Genomic DNA, 5,696 nt, shown 5'->3' on the forward strand with positions numbered 1-5,696 from the left:
CTTCAAGGTAAGTTTATCGACTGCATCATAGTTAATTCAAAACTTATGGTTTTCGACTGATCATATGGAATTGGATGTTTTTTGGCCTGAAGTACCTCCTCCTGCTACCATTGGTGATCAAAGCTATTCATACCAATTTACTAGAAGGGCAAGAGGCAGATAATTTCAGCCTCATTCTTCTTATCTTTATCGCTGTTCGATACCTTCATAACCAGTTATGGATAAGCATTCCCGTTATCAGAATGCAAGGAGCAAGCGCCAGATTCAATCCAAAAGTATCGAGTTTGAGCAGGTTGATCGAGAGGGAACTGGTATGTTCATCCCAGGTTCATCCCAGGTTGATCTGTTATATGTTTTGGATTTCTGGCTTATTTTGGAATTCTAAGAATATGTTTGAGATCAAAATCAAAAGATAAGGACAGGATTGACCTGGTTCATGTCCGTAGAATTCCATTCGGGAATATTAGGAGAATCCTCAATCCATAGTTTTAATTTTTAGGGACATATTTTCAGTTGTAATTTGACAAAAATTCTCTAAAAGTATGTTATAACAAATTTGAATTATAAATTCCCCACAAATACCCCAAAATTTTCGTCATCATAACTCAAATAATTGGACACCGTGTTTCAGGGACGATTATATTATTTTCTATGCTCTGTTGCTTTTCCTCGCTCATGCCGTCATTCCAGGAGCTTCGAATCTTCCTCTGTGGAATACGAAAGGTCTTATTGTGACAGGTTTGGCTCACGTCGGGCCTGCCGAATTCACCTATTACTGGGCACATAGAGCCCTGCATCATCATTTTCTGTATAGCCGGTACCATTCGCATCACCACTCTTCTTTTGTGACGGAAAAATTACATGTAAGAAAGCGCCCATATTTCTTAGCAAGTCATTCATTACGTTGTATTCACCTGCGTTATCTTGACATTTCATACCTAAAATGTTACTTCGTTTCTGTTCAGCTGTGGTGCATCCATTTGCAGAACTATTTTGTATGCAGCGATCTTTTCCACGGCTGAACTAACTCTAGCTATCACCAATACTAATTCCATTGGTGTTCTGTTTGGCTACCATTTATGGTTCGATTTAATGAACAATATGGGGCACTGCAACTTCGAGTTTCTTCCCAGTTTGCATTTAAGATGTTCCCCTTTCTGAAATACTTCATGTACACACCCTCGTAAGTAATTCAAGGGCTATGTATATACTAATACAAAAAGGATGGCTGGTTGTCCAGTATGTCTTTGAAATTTCTCTAGAGTTGGATGATTAGTTGCCCCTTCACTTTCCTTTTTTCCTTTCGATTCTAAAAAGGAAAATGTTTTTGCAGGTTTCATTCTCTTCATCATTCACAATGCGTACCAACTTCAGTCTTTTCATGCCAATTTACGACTATCTTTATGGAACAGTCGAGGAATCTTCGGATACTCTCTACGAGGCTGCAAGTGAAGGTAAATATCTCTGTCACGCAGTGTCAACCGGAAAGACAAGGGTTGAATAGCTTGATATATATCTCTGTCACACAGCGTAAATGGTAAAATAAAAACAAAAACAAAAATAACTGGAATTCATCCTTTATGACCAAATGATTTAATTGAAACAGGGCGCAAAGAGAGCGTTGATTTCGTATACTTAACGCATTTAACAAACCTGCTGTCGGTTTTTCATTTGCGTTTTCGGTTTTGCCTCATTTGCCGCAAAGCCATACTCTTCCAAATGGTATATAAGGATGTTGTGGCCTATAAGCACGCAGTCATGCTGGTCTTATCGACTTTGGAAGAGCATTACTCGAAAAGAATCGGCTAGATCGATTGCATATGCGACATGGGGATGATTCCACGAAACACTTTTTCAGGTGATACATGCTCCTATTTAGGTTTAATAATTCAGACTGGTTTTTAAAGAAAATAGTAGTTTTTATTGCTGGTACTACCATTTCAGTCAGTTAAATAGGTAGTCAGTCAATTATATAGGTAGTTTTAATGACTGTACTGTCAATAGTAAGTATTAGCCGGATGTCAATTTGAAAAGAATAGGGGTGAGGGGTAAACTTTCATTTCATTAATGGCAATATGTTAAAAGACATGCAGCTTTGGTATAGGTATAATATTTTTATTATATGCCATTTTGTTTTTTTATATAATTTTAATATTTTCACACTATGAATTTCTTAAAGTTATATAATTGTAAATTTTTATCCATTTTTTTTATATTATTATGAATAAAATAAGATATGGTTATCAATGATCAATCATGGTTAACCATGGTTGAATGTCCCATTGTGACAATGATTGTCTCTATATGAAAATCAATCATGGTCAATCATGATTAGTCATGGTTGACGATGGTTAACTATGATTAACCAAGGGCACTTTTAAGACATTTTTTTAAGACAATTTTTTTTTTGTCTTAAAAAGTCACTTTTTATTTTAGTTATTTTACATTAAAATTTAATATCAAATTGTCTTAAATATAAAATTTAAGACAAAAAGTTCGAGACAAAAATATTTTAAGACGAAACTTTATATTTAACTCAAAAATAGTTTAAGATTATTTTAAACAAAACTTTAAATTTAAGACAAAAAGAAATTTGAGACAAAAATATTTTAAGATGCAAGTGATTGCCTTAAATCCACAAAAATATTTTAAGATGCAATTGATTGCCCTAAATCCTAAAAAATTATTGATGTAGATTGTTAGTAAAAGTGTATTCATGATTCACTATAAGAGATGGTGACATACCATGGAGTGTAAAGATATTATTTGGGAATACTTAAGTGAGTGTGAAAGCTTTAAAGGGTCGTTTTAGAGTATAAAAATAACATATTTGGAACAATGATAAACTACAACAATGATGAAATATTTGTTTCTAGATTTGGGTATCCTTACACTATGGAATAACTAAAGATTATAGTTTGTCTAGAGTTTTCACTATTTCTCTCTAATGTAGTGGAAAAGTCACAATTGGCCACAAAAGTGTAGATGTTCTTCTCCATTCCTTCCAAAAACAAAATGAATGTTTGATATGGTTCATATGTTTATGAAAAACATGACTTACTATTGGAGATTAATGGTGTTAGATAACATTGTTGATTTAAAGGTGGAAGTCTACTCAAATGCAATCACCCTTTAGAGAGAATCTCTTTATTGTGTCAAGTGTACCCATAAGATGCATGGAGTGCCATTTGAAGTTATTAGATTGGTTGGGTAATATTTGTATCAACAAACCATCCTTGTGGATCTAATTCTTGCTATAATCAAGGATAGTGAAAATAGGGACCATTCCTTATCATATTTTCAAGACAAATAATCTATTACAACATTCTCCCGAACCTTCTTATAAATTATCTTTGGATATTGGTGATCCATTTCTCTTTCTTTGTGGATGAAATCATTTTCTCTAGGAAGTATTTAAAGCTACAATGATTAATTATGATCTAGAAAAATTACCCAAGTAGTTATGGACATTGGATATCCATAGCATGCAAGACATCCATCATTTCTTTTCATAAGTGATTTTTCTCAATTACCTCTCATAGGGCAGTTTGTTTGTAAAGCTTATTGGCCTTCACTCTTGCTGGATATTTATTCGATGTCTTTACCTAATACATCATATCCCAAAAAAGAAGTCTTAGTTAAGTTAAGTAGAGTAAGTACCATAATTGTACACATAACAATCTTTAAATCTCGCAAAGCCTAATGTACAACTTCAATCCTACTAGAAATGTTTTTTTTTTTTTAAATCAAGACAATTAGGAGAGTAAATATATATTCCCTTATGTCTTGTTGAGATTCTCTATTAACTAATAAGGCCAAGAAAAAATTGTAAACTTGTAAGTGTCTTAGGATGTGAACAATCCCTCATGCTACAATTTTCTTTGGGTTTATGTGTACACCATCATTACTAACAATATGACCCAAATATTATACATCAAATATAATAAAGGTAGACTCAAACTATTGAGAAAGAGTTTATGATTATAAAGTATTTGTAAGACTTGATCCACAATGGTGATATGGGAATGCTAAGTTTTAATGTAGATTAGAATTTCCTCAAAACATACAACGACAAAATGAAGTAGAAAATGTTAAAATAGGTAGCTCATGAGACTTTGGCATGTGAGAGGTGTATTTCAAAGGCCAAAGGGAATTACCAAGAATTCTTAATGACCTTCATGAGATGTTATAGCTCCTTAATATACATGTCGGATACAATAGTTGCACTCAATTAATTTTATTAGGTATCTAAATAGGGAGGATCAACCATAACCTTAGACATACTGCATGATTATCTTAGATACTAAAGAGTAATCTTTTTAACTATTTCCATCATTTCTTTTCATAAGTGATTTTTCTCAAGTACCTCTCATAGGGTAGTTTGTTTGTAAAGCTTATTGGCCTTCACTCTTGCATGTATATTTCTTCGATGTCTTTACCTAATACATCATATCCCAAAAAAGAAGTCTTAGTTAATTTAAGTAGAGTAAGTACCAGAATTGTACACATAACAATCTTTAAATCTCGCAAAGCCTAATCTACAACTTCAATCCTACTAGAATTTTTTTTTTTTTTTTTTTTTAAATTAAGACAATTAGGAGAGTAAATATATATTCCCTTATGTCTTTTTGAGATTTCTCTATTAACTAATAAGGCCAAGAAAAATTTGTAAACTTGTAAGTGTCTTAGGATGTGAACAATCCCTCATGCTACAATTTTCTTTGGGTTTATGTGTACACCATCATTACTAACAATATGACCCAAATATTCTACATCAAATATAATAAAGGTAGACTCAAACCTATTGAGAAAGAGTTTATGATTATAAAGTATTTGTAAGACTTGATCCACAATGGTGATATGGGAATGCTAAGTTTTAATGTAGATTAGAATTTCCTCAAAACATACAAGGACAAAATGATGTAGAAATGTTAAAATAGGTATCTCATGAGACTTTGGCATGTGAGAGGTGTATTTCAAAGACCAAAGGGAATTACCAAGAATGCTTAATGACCTTCATGAGATGTTATAGCTCCTTAATATACATGTCGGATACAATAGTTGCACTCAATTAATTTTATTAGGGATCTAAATAGGGAGGATCAACCATAACCTTAGACATACTGCATGATTGCTTAGATACTAAAGAGTAATCTTTTTAACTATTCTTCTTGGTACAACTATAGTATCAAGACAATTGATTAGTGTATCTAAATTTAGTTTCAGGAAACCTAGGTGACTTCCAATATAACCATGGGTATATGGAAGTAAAATTCCCCATAGGGATTACCTAATGTGGTACTATTCAAATGGGGTGCTATTAGGGGTTACAAGGTCTCCATGAAAGTGAAAACTATTGTATTTCAAGTATGTATGTTTTCCATAACATAGTTTTATCCATTGAATGATATATCACTATGTTAATTACAGGCAATGAATTACATCTCAAGCTTAAAAAATTTCTCTCGCATATGTGGTCAAGAAAGTGTTCTAATAATGCTTGTGGTATTATTTACTAGTGAGTTGAAAGATGTAGAATGTAAATAATGGGAATTGAGATATATTTAAACTATAATAGCCAAATAAATAATTAGAATACCACAAATGGTGTACCTTTATCAATGGAAGCAAGGTTCACTTGCTTCTTCAAGGGGGAAACCTCTATTCAAGCAAATATATTATTACAAATTGCATAG

The 5,696-nt window shown here is 32.6% G+C and overlaps 1 pseudogene; it reads left to right on the forward strand.

The window, feature by feature from the left end:
- The first annotated feature begins 217 nt into the window (after positions 1–217).
- Positions 218–1,837, forward strand: LOC149231813 (very-long-chain aldehyde decarbonylase GL1-5-like; annotated as a pseudogene).
- The last annotated feature ends 3,859 nt before the right edge of the window (positions 1,838–5,696 follow it).

The sequence above is a fragment of the Pinus tabuliformis genome, chromosome J (assembly GCF_031772625.1).
Source record: "Pinus tabuliformis cultivar Carrire ecotype Pingquan chromosome J, CPIR1, whole genome shotgun sequence".
Taxonomy (NCBI): Eukaryota; Viridiplantae; Streptophyta; class Pinopsida; order Pinales; family Pinaceae; genus Pinus; species Pinus tabuliformis.